This window comes from Puma concolor, chromosome E1 (assembly GCF_028749965.1).
Source record: "Puma concolor isolate L17-30 chromosome E1, mPumCon1.1.hap2, whole genome shotgun sequence".
Classification (NCBI taxonomy): domain Eukaryota; kingdom Metazoa; phylum Chordata; class Mammalia; order Carnivora; family Felidae; genus Puma; species Puma concolor.
Window position 1 is genome coordinate 1564129 of NC_141680.1, and position 18317 is coordinate 1582445.

The 18317-nt window shown below is 60.6% G+C and overlaps 1 protein-coding gene and 1 long non-coding RNA gene across 2 annotated transcripts in view; one reads left to right on the forward strand and one right to left on the reverse strand.

Moving 5' to 3' along the window:
• RPAIN (RPA interacting protein) overlaps positions 1–18317 on the reverse strand; it is a 261437-nt gene that overhangs the window by 95504 nt on the left and 147616 nt on the right. The window lies entirely within an intron of this gene.
• LOC147573959 (uncharacterized) lies at positions 16952–18113 on the forward strand. Its single transcript, XR_015243672.1, has 2 exons — positions 16952–17279; positions 17678–18113. It is a non-coding gene; the product is annotated as an uncharacterized LOC147573959 (long non-coding RNA).

An 18317-nucleotide genomic window follows, 5' to 3' on the forward strand; every position in this document is an offset into this window, starting at 1 on the left:
ACCGTGATCAGGGCTCAGTCTGTAACTACTGGGCTCAGTCTGTGACCAGGACTGGAGCTCAGTCTATGATTGCAATTAGGGCTTAGTCTGTAACCGGGACTGGGGCTCAGTCCATGACCATAGCCAGGCTCAGTCTCTGACCACGATCAGGGGTCAGTCTGTGACCAGGACCAGGGTTTTGTCTGTGGCTGTGACTGGAGCTCATTCTGTGACCAGGACTGGGGCTCATTCTATGACCAGGACTGGGGCTCAGTCTGTGATTGCAACCAGGACTCCAGCTGTGACCACCACCTGAGCTCAGTCTCTGACCACGACCAGGGCTCAGTCTCTGACCATGACCAGGGCTCAGTCTGTGACCAGGACCAGGGCTCAGTCTGTGACCACCACCAGGGCTCAGTCTGTGACCATGATCAGGGCTCAGTCTGTGACCATGACCAGGGCTCAGTCTCTGACCACGATCAGGGCTCAGTCTCTGACCACGACCAGGGCTCAGTCTCTGACCATGATCAGGGCTCAGTCTGTGACCATGATCAGGGCTCAGTCTGTGACCACGACCAGGGCTCAGCCTGTGACCATGACCAGGGCTCAGTCTCTGGTCACAATCAGAGCCCAGTCTGTGACCATGATCAGGGCTCAGCCTATGACCACGACCAGGGCTCAGTCTGTGACCACGATCAGGGCTCAGTCTCTGACCATGACCAGGGCTCAGTCTCTGACCACAATCAGGGCTCAGTCTGTGACCATGATCAGGGCTCAGCCTGTGACCACGACCAGGGCTCAGCCTGTGACCACGACCAGGGCTCAGTCTCTGGCCACAATCAGAGCTCAGTCTGTGACCATGATCAGGGCTCAGTCTGTGACTCCAACCAGGGCTCAGTCTGTGACCACCACCAGGGCTCAGTCTCTGACCATGATCAGGGCTCAGTCTGTGACCATGATCAGGGCTCAGTCCGTGACTCCAACGAGGGCTCAGTCTGTGACCACCACCAGGGCTCAGTCTCTGACCACGATCAGGGCTCAGTCTGTGACCACGACCAGGGCTCAGTCTCTGGCCACAATCAGGGCTCAGTCTGTGACCGTGATCAGGGCTCAGTCTCTGACCACAAACAGAGCTCAGTCTGTGACCATGATCAGGGCTCAGTATCCATCCCTACTCACACCTCTCAGCCACAGCTGAAGTCAGCAGCGGACTGGTGGGTCAGACATAACAAACACCCGAGGTATCTGCTACCCAACTCAAAAACTAATTATTAAATTGAATTAAGTGAGGGCTGGATGATTCCTCGGACTCCTAAGATGAGGTGGGACGTGTGGAGGAGGGGAAGAAGGGTGTCATTGACCCCGATGAGGAAGGACCCCGAGCTCAGGTGCAGCAGACAGAATTAAATCCTGCCCTGACCCATTTAAGCAACTTCTTGGCCAGGGGGCTGGAGTCGTCAGCTTGAGCCACACGGTCACCCACATAGAGATCACAGAGCCTGGAGACGTGTGCCCGGGGGGGGGGGGAGGGCCAGAGGCTGCGAGTAGCCGTCACCTGCTTGGGCATCACAGCTAAGTGGGTCAGCACTTCCCGGCCACTCCGATGATTAATGGCATGTGAAGTGAGTAGCTCACGGTGGCTGGGGCTCCGTGCCTCGAGCCCGGGCCAGCAGTGAGCTCGTTCCGCGAGCACCTGCGGCACTGAGGCTCTGAGGTGGTAAATCTCCGCGGCTACTTCTGTGGGCGCTCGCGAACTCTCTGCATCAGTCTGTGTCCTGTTCGGTACCCCCTCTCTGTCTGCCTCCTCCAGTGTCCCAGCTGAAGGACACCTCTGACGGGTAACGTACCCAAAGCTAATCCAATCGGACACAAGAGCCGAGGCGGAAGGCGTCCCGTCCGCATACGATTCACCTTTGTTTACTATTCGCCGAGTTTGTGAAGGACTCGCGGTTAAGTGTCCGACTTCGGCTCAGGTCATGATCTCATGGTTGGTTTGACCCCCACGTCGGGCTCTGTGCTGACAGCTCAGAGCCTGGAGCCTGCTTCGGATTCTGTGTCTCCCTCTCTCTCTCTGCCCCTCTCCTGCTCATTCTCTCTCTCTCTCCCTCTCTCAAAAGTAAGTAAACATTAAAAAAAATTTTTTTTAATTAAAAAAAAAAAGTGTCTACAGATGGGCTCGAAGAACCTGGTTGCCACACGTCCGAGCCATTCATTTCTTTTGTCGCGCACTGATTTATTCATCCGGGGGCGATCCCACCGAACGTCGACTCCGTGCCGGGCCCTGGCCTAGGCCGGAAACAAGCCAGCCAAAATCACAGTGGCTGCTGTTGGCTAACCTCTGTTGCAAAGGGGACCCGCACGGCACCCCGTGCTGAGCACCCATCAGCGTCGTCTAACTGAAGTTCACGTACCCTAGGAAGTAGCCGTGAAGTGTGCACGTTCTACAGACCCGGAAACTGAGGCACGAAGCAACTAAGCAGCTCGCTCAGAGCTGAGCAAGTAGGAAAGTGGTTCCGCTCTATTCCGATCCGCCCTCCCCAGCATTTGAATGACGAAGAGGCTCAAGGATAGACCGAGGTTCACTTCTGCCCCAGGCAGCGCCCAGACAAGACGGCCCCGCGTTCCTGCCTCTGGTGGCTCACTGGTCCTTTTTTACTCCGAGCCTTCAGTGTCCCCCACCTCGTGCCAATGAATCCCCTGGGCTTACGTCGTACAGACCGGGCTTCTGCTGGTGGTGGTCAGCTCCTCGTCAGGGGAGGGGAGGCCGCACCAGCGGGCGCTCGGCCGTGAGGACGGGGTTCGCGTGTGAGATGGGGTGACAGGTTGCGTTTCCCAGACGCGGCTGCAGGGAAGTCTGCCTCCCCCCCACACCATCCTCTGGAATCTGGCCGCCTCCCCCTCGAGCGGTGGGCTCCACGTTCCCTCCCCGCGGACCAGGGCGGACATCCGCGCACGAGCGGAGAGACGCGTCGTGACCTCCGAGGTTGGATCGTGAACGTGTGTGCGCGACTGCATTGCCTCTGCTGGGATGCTTACCCTCGGGACCCGGTGTCTGGATGATGCCAGCCCAGAACCACAGAGTGACAACCACCCCCCCCAGCCTTCACCTTCAAGCCTGCCCGGGGTGGGGCCCCAGACGTCACGGAGCAGAGAATCACCAGCCCCGCTGGGTCCTGCCCACGTGCCTGACCCCACAGAATCCGTGAGCCTGATCAGACGGCGGCTGGAACGGGTGAGTGTTTGCAACAGCCAGCCTCCAGGAGCACGTCCTACCCGGACGCAGTCCCTTCCCAGAATCACATTAAGGCAAGGCTGTCCCCTGCTCTGGGCTCCCCGCCCCCCGCATTTCCGGGGCGAGTCTGAAGGCACCCCAAGCTCGGGACCTGAGACCAGGCATGCGCTCAGCAGACAGCCCGTCAGCAGGATGTTCGTCTGTCGCCTGGGAGGAAGCGGCTTCTGGGGGAGGCGCGAGAATGAGAGGGAGGGACCGCTTGTATCCGAGCAGCAGTACCTCCTTGGGGGGCCGGGGAGAGACGGAGCCCGGTGAGATAAACGGGCGTGTGGCGTGATAGCATCCGGAAGTTACCCAGGGAGACAGACACAGCACGTCCCGAGCCTGCCGAGAATTTCACTGAAGTCCTCGTCGGAAGCGACGGTCTGTTGTCGTCTCTGCCGTGACCCTGCCGTCTCTCTCCGGTGGGCAGGACGGTGCTCACGCTGGGGACAAAGACAGTCCAGGCTCCGTCCCTGCCGTGTGGGCGCGTGTCCCCAGCCCCCTGTGGTTGTCCCTGTCTCCGTGTGGTGACGGAGGGGGCGGACTCCTGAGTCCGGGTGCTCGAATGCTGTGTGGCCTCAGGAAGGTTGCTCACCCTCTCTGGGCCTGTTTGCTCATCTGTAAAAGAAAACAAGGATCGTAAGGGTACCTGTCTGGCAGGGCCGCTGCGGGGTTTAACGCCACATTAGCACAGCGCTTGACCCCCAAGGAGACTTCAGCTTTACGGTTTTTACCACCGGGACCGAGGGGTTTCTGGCCACGCAGGCATCTCGGTTGATAGGGCCCCGCGCGCCTGTGTGTGTGTGCACCCCACCTGGGCTTGCTGGACACGCGGCAAGGCCTCTCCGTTCGTGGCCCCGCACCCCTCCCCGCATGCAGAGAGCCAGGGGCCACTGCAGCGCCACGGACCAGGCCACGGACCAGGCGGGAAGAACACAGCCCCCCCTACAGCCAGGAAGGAGCAACGTCAGGGTCTCGGTGACCTCACAAAACTCAGGTGGGTTTCCTGTCGGCGTCACGGCCGCCGCACACGAGGAGGCTGTCCTTGGGGGCTGCCCTCCGCGTGGGGACCCAGGGACCCAGGCTCCTTCCGTCCCCGGGGGACTGGAGGGTCATTGTACGAGGTGGTTTGAGCCCAGGCCTGCACCACACATCACTCCCGTCCACGCTCCATCGGCCACAACTCACGGTGCGATGAACGGCCACACCGACCGGTTCCAGCCCGAGAGGAGGTTCGGACTTCGAGGAGAAAGTCTGCCGACTGGACAGAAGGAGAACACGGGGCCTCCCCGGACTCGGCCCAGAGCGTTTCCCCCCTGTCATTCCCGGGGCCCGGGCGGCACTGAGACCGCCCTCAGCCGGTCCCCTTCTCCCTGTTCTCATGCACCTGCCCGCACGGCACCCGCCCACCTCCCGGACTTCTCTGCTCTGAAGCTGCCGTCTCCCGCGTGACTTCGCACACCAGCGAGAAAAACAAGGGAGTGACTCATGTTGACCAAGAACCGTAACTACCTATTTGTCATCTCCCTCCGTCAGCTTTGACACGGGAGGCCAGTCAGCATGAGGTGGGGACGCTGGGAGCCAGATTTGACACAAGCCGAGCCAGGGGATCACTGCAGGCCTGGAGGCCGTCCGGAGCCTCCCCGTGGCCCCTCATTTCCTGGGGGCCGTCTGGGGCCTCCCTCTAGCCCATCACCTCCTGGGGGCCGTCCAGGACCTCCCCGTGGCCCATCACCTCCTGGGGGCCGTCCAGGGCCTCCCTCTAGCCCATCACTTCCCGGGGGCCATCCAGGGCCTCCCCGTGGCCCATCACCTCGTTACATGGATGCCAGGGAGAGGGAGGTCTTTCTTCTGAGATCCAGCCCTCCACGGTGGTTAATCCGTCCCAACTTCGGGTAATTGGCTTTCCTCCTCAGGACAGCACCCTGGGGCCCTGAACCAGCGCCCGGCTGCCCGGAGCCAGCAGCAGGCGCAAGCCCCCTCCTCCTTCCGGAGCCCCAGGGAGAGTCCACGTGGGAAGGAGGCCAAAAGAGAGAGTGTCTTCCGATCGCACAGGGAAGAGATGTTGTGATTTCACGGCACATTTTCCTGAGCATGAAGGGAAAGGAAGTCAAAGCAATAGTTTGGCAAGATCTGTTGGGAAAGCCTCTGCTGGGGTTGAACGGAAAAAGGCCGAGATGGCTCTCCGAGGGTGTCATGACTCCCACCTGCCTGGGACGTCTTTATTTTCCAGCCCAAAAAGCGTCATCTAAGGGGAGATCAAATCCAAAGAGCTGTCTCACACTGTTCGCCTGAGCCGGCGTGAGCGCATCTCACAAAGCACGATGATAAAAGCTAAGTGGGGTCTGAGCTCAGTCACCATTCAGGACCGGCTGCGGGGGGCAGGGGATGGGGACACGGTCGCTGGTTCCCGTAAGGGACACTACAGAGCTGGGCCGTGAGTCACGACCCAGGCAGGAGATGCTCACGGGAGCCGGGTCACGGAGGCTGCCGCGCAGACAGGAACCCACGTTGCAGAGGCCACCAGGGGACGGCCACATAACTGCCTCTGTCTGTGGCCGGCTCCCAAACCTCAGCCACACAAACGTGTCCGAAGGTCTCCAAGACGTCAGGCACCTCCAGACGCGCGACGCAGCGAGCAGGCAAAACGCCCCGTCCGTGGTCCTCACGAGGAAACATCCAGAGAACCCAGACTGAGTGACATTCTCCTGAATGACTGGCCAGCACCCTTCAAACGCAGGAAGATCATGCAAGATAAAGAAACTGTCAGAGGCCGGAGGGGACGTGAAACAGGTGGGACCACTCAGTGCAAAGTAGGGTCCTGGACCGGAGACGAGATCTCCACAGGTGCAGAGGGTAAGACGCCCAAGTGATTGTGGACCGTCTGGTTTCACTGATTGGACCGATGGTTACGAAAGATGTCGGCCTTGGGGGAAGATGGGGGAAGGGTGCAGGGGACACTCCGTATTGTCCTTCCAGTCCTTCTGGAAGTCTAAAATTCTTTCCAGGGATACCTGGACGGCTCAGTCGGTTGGGCGTCCGACATCAGTTCAGGTCATGATCTCACGGTTCGTGGGCTTGACATCACCCTTGATGTCACCAGAGGAGCAGGAGAGGTTTGGGAAGTGGATATTTGGAAAGTGGATAATGTTCTCACTCTGTGATTCAATGACATTAGTGCCTTATCTGTGCACCTTTTGAAATCGTCTCCGGGACCCCCTAAAATCACACACCGCGTTGGGAAAACACTGCCTTTTGGAAACCCCATGGCAAGGCCTGAAGACTGTGGGTGCAGAGCCAAAGTCAGAAGGTTTGCAGCGAGAGGGAAGGGCCAACCACACGGCATCACCCCATCCATTTGAGGTTTGGTTTTTTTGTTTCCTTTAAGGGGACGTATGTGAGTATCAGTCAGCTAGTGCTGCTTAACAAACAGTCCCAAACTCAGCGACGCGCACCGGCACGCATTTGCTCTCAGGCTCCAAAATGTACAGTCAGCTGTACTTCTCCATACAGGCAGAGTGCGGACGCCCCGGGACAGCTCACTTCCAGGGCCAGCCGTCCACCCGGGGCCCGTTCCTCGCGTGGTCGTGGCAGAAGCAGAAGTGGAGAGCTCCAGCAAGGGCATGATGTCAGCTCTCTACTTAGGTCGCCCCTCCTCACATCCCCTCCGCCTGAGCAAGCCACCGCCAAGCCCCACGCGGAGGGAGCCAGGACGCATGCTCCCGGAGGGAGGGATTATCTGATGAGTGAATATTCCTAAAGATCCCAAAGGCGTCTGCATACGAGCAACATGCATATACACACTGATTATGTCGCCTTCATGTATATTTGACGTATAGGAGCTCTCAAAGGAAGAGCACACAAGAAGCTAATAACGGGTTGCCTCTCAGCAACGGAACAGGGGGCTGGATCAGGATGGGAGGGAACCTTCTCCTCTGCCCCCTGCCGCGAAGTCCGAATTCTATACGACACGCATATGCCACTTCACAAGAGTCCAACGCCACCTTAAAGCCCACGGGCCACAGGGCATCTTCACACCAATTCTCTTATCTGAAATTCACACGAGGCTGTGGCAGACGGAAGCGGGATCGTGAGCCCGCTTGGCGGATGAGAAGGAAACAGGCCCGGCCTGCTCAAGCGACTCGCCCAAGGCCAGAAGCTAAACTAGGGCCAAGCCAAGAGACCAGATGAGTCTCACACCTCTGACCCTCCGACCTCACCGTGCAGCCTGCCGCGGCCAGCGCCCGCCCGCGCCATCCGGGGAAGGGTCCTCCCCTCAGTCCCAACACACAAGGGAGAGACTGCGTGGACAGCACCTCGAAGAACCTCTTTGTCCAGCCTGGCCATTTTACAGATGGGCAAGGAGAGGCCCAGAATCACAAGCAGGTGCCTCCGTTTCCCTGTCCCGATGGGACCTTAACGCCCACCTGACAGGGTGTTTGGGGATCAGAGAGGACTGTGTACGTGGGGGTTTGGCAGCCACGAGAGCGTGAAGCGCGATTTTGTGGACTCGCTCGGCCACGGGAGAGCCAGGAGACTGGCCGGGAACATCTAAACCAGCCGCACTCAAGTGACCTAGTTCTTGGAGCTAAAGGGACTGCTCTCAGGAGGACCCGCTGGGCTTTGAGTCCTCGGGCGGCCGGGGAGCGGGCTGCTCTGAGAGCGAGACAGAGACAGAGACAGAGACAGAGACAGAGACAGCTCATCCCAAAGCAGCAAGTCCAAGAACAGGTCCGTGACAGACCTCACGCCTGAGCGGGACCTAGGCCTCCGTGAGCCCCTCCGCAGCCCCTTCCCCAAGCTCGGTCATCACAGGAGGACACTTCTCCTCTCCTCCCGCCCAGCAGGCCCTCGGCGGGCGTCCCCTCCCCATGGTGTCCCCGGAGGACAGGTCCCCTCTCACCACCGTGCCCCCGTCCCCGTCCTCGTCACCCAGGAGGTAAGACACAGGCGGGGACCGGGGCTGGGGAGGGAGCCAGTGGAGGCACCAGATGTTGGTGAGCAACACGTAGCCCCCCCCCCCCCCGAGCTCCCCCAAAGATCCCACTCCAGCCATTTTCAACTTTGCCTCAAATGGAAACTTCCTGAGCCCCGAAGGGCTCCCACAGGACTGATGTCCCCAAGTGAGCCGCTAGAAACAAATGGATGTGAGTTATTCCCCTGGAAGGAAAGACCCGTGGAGGGTTTAAACAGGGGGTCCCGCTGAGCAGGTGGTGGGAGATCTGAAGGCTCAGAGAGGCAGCGTCCGCCCCCCCAAGCCCTGAACGGAGCCTGTGAAGCCCAGAATCTGCAGAGACAGCCCCCCGCCCCCACCCGGGGGGCCCCAGCCAGCCCCCCTCCCCGTCCTGGCTCTGCAGCGGACTTACAGAGCCTCCTTTGTGCAGCGCGGAGGGGGGCAACCCCAAGAAGCCCCGCAGGGAGCCCCCCAACTGACTCCAAGGCTCCGGAAACGGGGGGCCTCAGGCCCCCCAGACCCGACCCCAGCGAGGGGCCACCGAGGCGAGGTCACCTGATTTCCCAAGACAGGCTGGACCGGAGGGGCCCTCTGCCCTCACCGCAGCCTGACTCGAGGGCCCTGGGCCTCCCCCTCCCGCAGGGCCAGCCCCCAGCCCAGGCGGTGGTGGCCCGGGGTCTGCACCAGCTGGACGGCTCCAACCCACCCTCACGGCTTCACACCCCCTCTCGCCCCCAGCTCAGACCGTGTCTCCCCCACGCGGCACTGAGTGCCCTGAAGTGTGAAGGGACATCCTGTCCCTCGAGCACAGGGCTCCGGCCCGTCCACCCCCAAGCGCCCCTGGGAGTCCCCCTCGGGAACACCTGCCCGCGGGACACGAGGTCACCTGGGGGCCGGCAGGTGCCCGGCTGCCCTGCGCCCACACGGAAGGGGCCGGGGCCTCCGGAGCTGGGAGGCTCTCAACTCCCCCCAGGCTCCCCGTGGCCTCGGGAGGCTTAGCTAAAAGCAGTCGCAAGGCAGCAGGGAACCACGGGCAGGAAACCGGAAACCAGAAGGCGACCAGCGGCGTGGATCCCACCTGCGCCGGGGGCCCAGGTACAGAGAGAGAAGGGGCGGCCTCAGGGTCCTGATTCCTGGTCCGCGTCCACCCCCGGCACAGGCGTGAGCAGGCAGAGGCTCTCCGTGTGCCAGGGGCCGGTCTGAGCCTTGTAGGAACCAGCTCCGCAGCGTCTCAAGGGTCCCGGGGAGCCTAGGGAGCAAGGCACAGAGTGGGTAAGTGGCACGTCTGAAGTCACACGGCAGAGCAGAGTCTGAAGTCTGGGTTGTGCAGAGTCCTGCCTGCCCACCGGACACAGAACAAGGCCACGCGCTCGGCCCTCTCTCTGGGGGCCCTTGCCCCACAGGACTCTTCCCCGCACAGAAGAGGTTGCCCGAGGGAGGAAGTCAGCCTTCCGGACAAGGACCAACCCCGATGCGTTTTCTGGGCAGCACCGCTCAGTCACCTCCGAGGACAAAGTTCGCATCAGCCACACCCACTGTCTGCCTTCTCTAGCCCTGGGCCCCCCAAGTGACTAGAGCGTCCGGGTTCCCCACACGTTGTAATAACGCGTACAAAGAAAGACCAGCGGGCATTTGAAGGACCAAGACCTGAGTTCCGGTGTTTCTCCCGAGAGCTGTGTGACCCTGGGCGGCTCCCTGAGCCTCTCTGAGCCTGCGATTTCTCAGCAGTGTGAGGGGGCAGAACACCTTTGCTCAGCGGGCACTGAGCGCTGACACAGGCCGAGCTCTGCGCCCCCCGGGGCTGGCAAGGACAGAGCCACGGACAAAGCCAGCGCTGGGTCCGAGGAGGGACACACAGCAGGAGGGTTGGGACCATGTGGCGGGGAGTCAGGACCGATGTAGGTGGGGCGGACTGAGCAAAGGCAAGGCGGGGAAGGGAGGGAGAGAGAGTGAGCACAGGCGGCAGAGGCTGGGAAGGTCCTCGGGGCAGGTCCTCGGGGCTGCAGGTGCAGGGGCCACAGCGGGGAGGCCGCCGGAGGCTGGGACCTGCCTGGAGCCGTCCCCTTGTGTCGACCCCATGAAATACGTCTGTGCACCTGCCCGCAAGATTGTGACTCCCGCCCTATGGGGATGCTCTCACTGTCACGAAGCCCGGCGTGGCCGGCTGGGTGCCCTCCACCCCCGCGTTTGTAGCAGGTCCTCAGACCCCGCTGGGCGCACACAGGTTGCCATGGTGACCGGGTCAACGGGGGGATGGGGACTTCCAAGTAACAGCTGTTTCCAGAAAGGAACGGCCAGTTTTGTCTGCCAGGGGCCCCTGCCCACCGGGGAAGGGGAGGTTCACGGGGGCCACCAGACACACCCACACCCACATGCGCAGGCCTCCTGGAGACCCGTGGAGGGGAAACTGATACCCGGGACAGAGGGAGAGGCCGTCACTCACCTCCACCCACCACAGACGCCAAATCTCGCCTCCGGCCGGGCCACCACCTCAGCCACGTGTGCGAGCATAAAACACAGCGCGAAGCCAGCACGGAAACGGGAAGGGGGTCAAAACCACCCCAAATCCCCCTTCTCCCGGAGAAAATCGCCGTAAACATTGAACGTGGCTCCTTCTTCCCATGTTTTTTCTAAAATGGTGTAAGGATTCTAAAAAGTGAGAGAGAGAGAGAGAGAGACAGATAAATCAGTCGAAAGATACGTACCGACGGCTGCGGGCCCCGTGTTTCCACCCGACGCCGTGTCGGGAGCGTTTCTCATATCATCTGAGCTCATATACCATTTTCAAATGATTCGTAAAAATTTACCAAGCGGATGGACCATAGTTCACCGTTGTATCTTGACGGGCAGGATACGAAGATTGCATCTAATTTAATGCTGCCATAGACACCTTTGTCTCTGTCTCTGATCATTTTTTTTTTTATTTTAAACTTCTTTTATTTAATGTTTATTTATTCTCGAGAGCGAGAGAGAGTGGAGGAGGGGCAGAGAGCGAGGGGGGAGGTGGGGCGGGACACAGAATCCCAAGCAGGCTCTTCGCTGTCAGCAGAGCCCGATGTGGGGCTCAAACTCACAAACTGTGAGATCGTGACCTGAGCCAAAATCTAGGGTCAGACGCTTAACCCACCGAGCCACTCAGGCGCCTCTCTGATCGTTTTCTTAGAACAGGGTCCTGGAAATGCAATTCCTAAGACAAAGGAGATAAACATTTCAAGACTTTCATAGACACTTGCCAAATGTCCTGTAAAAATGATTCTGTCCTCTACGTTTGAGAACTCTTGTCTCACCGCATCCTGTATGTTACAGCCTTAAAAATTAAGTATCTGCACGCGTGCACACACACGAAATTGCAAGGCTCAGGGATGCAATCAGAATAAACTGAAATGCTCCGATTTTAAACGCGGACTAAATTAAAAGGGTGTCCTCCCCCCTTGCCCTGGCCTTTGCGATGAATGGGCCCCGGGCCCGAGGCGTGGGTCCGCCCCGAGAGTGTCTGTTAGGAAGGAGCTGGAGAGCCTGTGGCCTTCACACCCGCCCTCCCTCCCTCCCCCTCCCCGTGCCGGCCGAGCCCAGCCTCCGACCGGGAGGCCGATAAATGTCTCCGCTTGGCCTCTTGTTCCCAGAACACGCTTCCTAGCAAGGCGAGGGGGCCATCTGTCATGCTGCCACAGAGCCCGGCTCAGCCAGACGTCTCATTTCACTTCTCCTTCCAAGGACGCGGCTCAGAGGGCCGGCTCACGGCTCGGGCTCCGTGGAGCCCTGGACAGAGCGCCAAACTGGAGCCAGCAGGCAAGGCCCAGGGTCGACCTCGCTGTGCAACCCCGGGGCAGTCACTGCGTGTCTCTGGGCCTTGGGTCTTCATCTCTAAAGGAGGGAGCCGGACTCTCCCATCGCCAAGGTCCACGCCTCTCTCTCTCTCCCTCTCTTAGGGCCGCAAAGGGGGAAATGGCCATGTCGGTCCTGCTTGGCCACCGCCTGGCCGGCCGCCCCAGAGCCGTAAGTGAACAGAGCTGAAACACTGTTCCTGGTCTGGCATAGGGACGGACCGAGGCTGGAGACCCGGGACAGTCGGGCAACAATCAGAGAAGCTCGGAGACCAGCTCTCCTCGTCCTGCGGAGATAAAGCCGGGCCGGGGTGGGGGGCGGGGGGGAGAGCGGCAGGTGGACCCAAGCAGCATGAGGGGAGAACACTAAAGGCAGAGGCGGCTCCCAGCACTGCGGTGACCCCAAACGGTGGCTCCCGGCCGCCATCAGAGAGACTGTCTCCATCAGCTGGTGCTGAGAACAAAACCCGGCCTGCTGTCTTTTCCATGGAAACCTGTGTTTCCAGATGTTCCTTTCCTGCTGAGTGTTTCCCAAGGATAACAAGGAGGATGAAGGTTCCCAGGATGGGGGGTGGGGGGGGTCTGCAGATTTAAGATAATGGGAGCAGCGGATTGCAAAGGCTCCCGCGAGGAGAAAAGAAGCTTTTGTTCTGTCTCTCCCCCTGTGCCCCGGGTTTAAATGAAAGCGCGGACAGATTGATCAGCGGCGTTGCTTTAAAAGGACCGCAAACGAGGCTCTTCCGAGCGCGTGCTCGTCTCCGCCGTCCTGACTCCGGACGAAACACGCAATTCTGTTGATTTCGTTGCTTTCTTTCTTTTTCTTTCTTTTTTTTTTTTTTTTCGATTCCATTGCTTTCTGAGTCTGACTAGGGAACTGGTTTTGTTCTAGTGAATTGCTACTTGCGAGAACCTCGGAGCCGACACGGTTCTTGGGGGAACGAGGGACGAGGTAGTGCGCAGAAGACTCAGAAAGAACCGTGTGGTCTTCCGAGAGCTGGCTGTCGGTGGGGAAGGACGCGGCAGGTCCTGTGTGTGATTCCTGCCCCCGGCTGGTGGGGGGGGGGGGGGCAGATCTCACAGGCGTGGGCAGCCGAGGCCCGGTGTCCTGGTCACCGAGCCGCTGCGCAAGGGACGCACAGAAATAAGTGAGTGCCGACTGTGCGGACAGTCCCCGGGGCTGGAACGTTAGCCGTAGGCACCGCCTTGGGGGATTCGGCCCGAGCGGTGACCCCCCTGCACCTGCCACACAGGCCCCCCTCCCCCCGCCCTTGTGCCCACAGGAGATGTGTCCCGACCCCACACTGCCTCTTCTGACACTGAACCCCGAGGGATGTTTTGCTGTGGGGGTTGGGGGCCATTGTTCTCCAGGCTTACAAGAGAGGGCTGGAGGGAGGACCCCCAGCCCCCAGCTGACCCCCAGCTGCTGTCCCCCCAGCAGCTGCTAAGTCAGGCCTCTGTGCTGGTCCCAAAGGCCCCTCCTTCTTCCTTCTCTTGAATGTAACCCCACCCACTCGGTGGGTCCAGCCCCCTCTCTCCTCACCTGGCGCTGACACCCCTCCCCGCAGAAATAAAAACTCTCTCCCCCACACCCTGTCAGTCTCAGCTGGGGTCTTGCAGATTTTGCAGCTGGAAGGTTGGTGGCTGTTTCACATCACGAGGCCATGAGTCCTCCCTGGAGGAAGCGGGGAGGCCTCAGCTTACCTCGGTGCCTTTGCACCCTTTTTGTCCCCGGCGTTGGACGTCTCCAGGGACGGCTTCCCAAGGCCCCCAAAGGCAGCCGGGTGCAGGCAGGCCAGTGAGAAAAGACTTTCATTCCACCCACAACCGTTTCCTCGTCACCGACCACGTGTCAGGCCGTGAGCTGCAGACTCAGGGGTGAGTTCCCAGTTCCGCAAAGCTTCTTCCTTCTGTCCTGACAGGCAGCCACTGAGTCACGGGAGCGAGCCCACGACTCCCACTATGGTAACTTTACAGAGGACACAGTTCCAAGCAAGCACCTGTTGTCCCTGACGGATCTGGAAAGGTGCCCCCCAAGGAGGCGAGAGTCGAGCTGAAAATACAAGGATCGGTAGCGATTGGCCAGAACAGGGAGAGGCTAGCGTTGCCCGTGCGGTCCCGGTGAATCAATCAATCCCACACCCTCTCTCCTCCTTCTCAGCCGTAAACTGGGGGGGGGGGGGGGGGGGGGGCTAGACTCCCCCCCCCATTCTCCTCCCTTCCTCCTGAGCCAGGCTCTCTGGGAAAGTGTCTCCGCTCTGGACCGTCCCGACCGCCGTCCCGGCAGGAACTTGCCGTCACCCAGCCGAGTGGCCCTCCAGGGACAGGACTCCGTTGCAGAAACAGCGGACAGAGGTCCCGGGGAGTGGCCAGACCGGAGGCGCACAGCCCGCGTCCCTGTCAAAGTTCGTGCAATCATCGCTCTTCCTGGGCTGCACCCCGTGGTCTAAGCTCCTTGCCCACTGGGACACATCGTCTAACTCACAGAGCCCCCGAGGGAGGGACGGGTGTCACCACCCCACCCACACAGGCTCACCTTCCCGGTCTGCACGGCCTGAGCTGGCCTTTGGGACTTACTTCAGAGCCACGAGGGCCCGCACCCCCTCCCACGCGGCCTCCCCGCCAGACACCGGCCAGGCCCTTCTGGAAGTCGTGCTCGCCCCCCACTGGACCGTCAGCAGGTGCGCGCAGCGGCGGGTTCCTGGGAAAGCCCGGCGCTTCTCTGCAGACCTCACCCCTGCAGGCCCCCGGCTCAGGCCTCACCACCCTGCCCTGCCAGGAGGGCCTGTCTCAGGACCCCACAGCCGGACTCCCTTCTCAGGGTCAGACCAGGCCCTGGAAAACCCCACATCGCTGCACCCCCGGACTCTGAAAGTGAGGATCGGAGCATCAGCTCCTCCCTGGACGTTCAGGCCCTCGACTGCCTTTCTAGTGCCTCGTTAACTAGTATTAACAGGCCATTTCCCCCACGCCAGGCACCGACCTGTCCCAGCGCCCTAAATCTCCGACACCCAGTTGGAGAATCACAGCCTCGTCCCACAGCTCGGATGGGCAAGGCTGGGCTTCGAACCGGCTCCCCCAGCCCGCCTCCTCCCCTCCCACGGTGCCACCAGGGCCACCCCTCCCCTGGTCCATTCCACCCTCCCCCCTCCATGAAGCCTCTACCCTCCAACCCCTCTCACCCACCTCACCCCTGCCCCCTGTGCTCGGCGCTGGCCCCCAGCCCCTGACCTAGGCCCCGCGGGCAGTGGGGGCTCCGGGAACCCTTCACGAATGACCCCCCCCCCCGGGGTGATTGAGTGACGGGGGACTGACTCTGCCCCGCCCCGGGGGGCCTCCCTCCCCTCCCAGGCAGAGGCCAAGCATCACTCATGGATATAAATGGACAGTTTCCAAGGCTTAATCCTTCCACACTTACTGCAAACCCCTGCGCACGCGGACATAAATAAGCTTTTTTCCTAGGAGGAGAAGGCAGGCTTTTCACAGCGTCGTAAAAACAACGCTTTATTTTTCATCTTGCAGAGCCTGTCTGGGCCGTGCTCGGGAGCCCCAGAAAGACGCCAAGCCAAGTCCCTCGTGAGAAAACCCTGCGTCCGCGGCTGCCGGAGGCTCAGGCGAAGGGCAGAGATTCCTTCGTGAGCCCCCCTGCGGTATCCAGCGGTGACCCATCGCCCCCAGAACGCGGGGCCTGTGCGGGCAGGTGGGCCCGCGGCTGCAGCAAGTGACCAAGAGGTTTGGAGAAAGAGAGGCCGTGTAGGCGTGGGGGGCTGCAAACGAACGGGGCGGGGACCCCCCTGCGTTGTCAGCCGCCTCCGGGCACACACGGGGACAGGCCATCCCTGTCGTGCGCACATCCATTCCCGGGTGGGTGCAGAGGCCGCCGATGCTTCTGCTCTGTCTTCGCGGCCTGCAGAGAAGGAGTGCCACCACCACCACCCCCCGCCCACGGTCCCCTTGCCGTCGGCCGACCCCGGCCGGTGCCTCTGAGCGGAAGTGAAGAAGGTCACATGTGGGTGGGGGCCTCCAGGGCCCCAGCAAACTCGGGGCCGTGGCCTCCGTCAGCCTGGATTCAGAGCACAGGGGCAGGTAATGGTGGTGTCACCGTGGAAGCCACCAGGCCCCGGGTCCCCGGGAGCTGTGTCTGCAGAGCAACTTACCAGGGAAGGACTTGAGGCAGGTGTCTGAACTTGAGGCTGGAAAACAGGGGTAACAGCAAACCCGCCTCTCTGAGCGTCTCCACAAAGCGGAAGAAGCCTCTCCGGTCCGCTCCCCTTCCCTTCCCGCCCCCGGGTCTCCAGGACCCCCGCGGCCCCCAGTCCCGGACACGACACACCCGGAAGAGGAGATCCCGGTTCTCCACACCAGCCCCGCAGGGGCCTGTCACCCAGCCCAGCCCGGAAGTCATGCCTGCCGACAAGTGGGTCTTTCTGAGGGCGTGAGTGGCACGTGTCCAGGAGGTCAGGACGTGCGCTGCGCGTGTCCGTGAGGTTCTGCAAACGGGAGCAGGGCGGCCGCTGCAGTGTGGCCTTGGTCAGCCTCAGGGCCGCCCCAGCAAAGGACCACGGATTCAGGGGCTTCAACAACACACGTTTGTTTCTCCCTGGGCTGCGGGCGGGAAGCTGGAGACACAGGCACCGGCCAGCCAGTTGCCTGGGGAGGGTCTGCTTCCTGCCTTGCTGTGTCCTCACTGTCTTTTTTTAAGGTTTATTCATTTTTCAGAGACCGAGAGAGACAGAGTGCGAGTGGGGACGGGCAGACAGAGAGGGAGACACAGAATCCGAAGCAGGCTCCAGGCTCTGAGCCGTCAGCACAGAGCCCAACACGGGGCTCAAACTCACGGACCGCGAGATCATGACCCGAGCCGAAGTCAGACGCCTAACTGAGCCACCCAGGCGCCCCTGAATTCTTTCTCTTGAAAGACAGCCCCCGCCACCTGCTACCCCACGGCCCCAGGTTTGCAAAAGTCCCTCTGCAGGCTCAGCCACACCACCCGCCCCCAGCACGTTCCCGCCTGCCCGCCCTGCCCGTGTCCTCCACAGGAACCCCTTCCCACCCCCAAGCCCAGAGTCAAATGCTGTGTCTCGTCCCGAACCTCCTTCCTAGTTCGTAGCCCCAACACCTTCTCCTTGACCCTGCTCTTTGACAAAGAGCACGCTTTCCACTGACCCAGATTCTGCGCCTTTAATGGTGGATGAGAAGTTGGACTTTGTCCCCAGAGATTGAAGCTCTGCAAAATGCTCGCTGGAATCAGGTAAGAAAAGGGAAACGGGTCGACTCAGGGTCTGTCTGGGGCCTCTTTGTGGGAAGAGCAGGAACCAGGGGGGCGGGAGGGACAGGGGCTGGTGGCCGCGGTCTCGGCAGGCGAGAGCTGGAAGGACCCCTCGGCTCACCTGGTCCAGAGGTTTCAAGACGCCTGTGTTTTTTCAGACTTTATGGGGGTACAATTTACATGCCATAAAATTCACCTTTCTCAGGGTCCGCTCACTGATTTTTAGTTTACTTACAGCCCCCCAAACCTGATTTTAGAACATTTCCCTCACTCCAGGGAGAAACAGCTGTGGCCACTAGCCGCATTTCCCCAGTCGCCCTCCAGGGCTGGGCCACCGCTGATCTATGTTTTTGGTTTTTTTGTGTTTTTTTTTTTTTTAGTTTATTTATTTATTTTGAGAGAGAGACAGAGAGAGCGAGCAGGGGAGAGCTGTCAGCACACAGCCCGATGCGGGGCTAGAACCCACGAACTGGGAGATCACGACCTGAACTGAAATCAAGAGCCAGATGCTTCACCGACGGAGCCCCCCAGGCGCCCCTGATCTAGTTTCCAGCTCTGTAGATTTGCAGGCTCTGAACATTGCATGTCGACAGTATCGTAGGGTATGTGGGTTTTTCCACGCGGCTTCTTTCGCTGGGTAAACTGTGTTCGGGGTTCACATGCGCCGGGGCGCGTATCAGCTGTTTCTTGTTTTCTGTTGTTCTACGGCACCCTGTTGTGCATTTCGCTCCTCCGCTGACCCCCTGTGGGACCGGTGGGTTGTTTCCACATGCTTGGCCGTTGTGAAGAATACCACGATGAACGTTTGCAGACAAATCTTTGTGTGGACGTGGGTTTTCATTTCTCTTGTGCGGATAGGAATGAATGATTGGTGGATCTGAAGCATGGAAAGGCTGAGGAGGCTGGGGGAGGGAAACTGAGTCGCAGAAAGGGCACGCACAGAGGATGGGGGCTTGGATTCATGAGGCAGCATGGCGGGAGGAAGCCGGGGGAGTCACATCCGAAGTCAAATCCCCGCTC